The 291-nt window shown below is 46.4% G+C and overlaps 1 protein-coding gene across 1 annotated transcript in view; it reads left to right on the top strand.

The window, feature by feature from the left end:
• map2k5 (mitogen-activated protein kinase kinase 5) overlaps positions 1-291 on the top strand; it is a 50,306-nt gene that overhangs the window by 21,819 nt on the left and 28,196 nt on the right. The window lies entirely within an intron of this gene.

Below are 291 nucleotides of genomic sequence, written 5' to 3'. Positions count from 1 at the left end.
GTGTGTGTGTGTGTGTGTGTGTGTGTGTGTGTGTGTGTGTGTGTGTGAGAGATCTGTCTGCATATGGTCAATGTTTCAATCATGGCATTCATTTTCAACTCAAAACATCGGCGCGGTCCCAAGGGTCTTCCTCTCACATTAACTTCCCCCCCCCCACCTCCATTGTTCTGCATCCAAAAAAATCACTTGTTATAATTATGACCCGCACACACAATGGCAAAGCCTCATTGATATGTATTCAGTAGATGTGGGGAAAGCGTGGGTGGCAGACAATAGCCCAGTCATTGTGTG

Source organism: Anarrhichthys ocellatus, unplaced genomic scaffold, assembly GCF_004355925.1.
Source record: "Anarrhichthys ocellatus isolate YVR2014 unplaced genomic scaffold, GSC_Weel_1.0 scaffold8, whole genome shotgun sequence".
Lineage (NCBI taxonomy): Eukaryota > Metazoa > Chordata > Actinopteri > Perciformes > Anarhichadidae > Anarrhichthys > Anarrhichthys ocellatus.
This window is presented reverse-complemented; position numbering and strand designations above follow the sequence as displayed.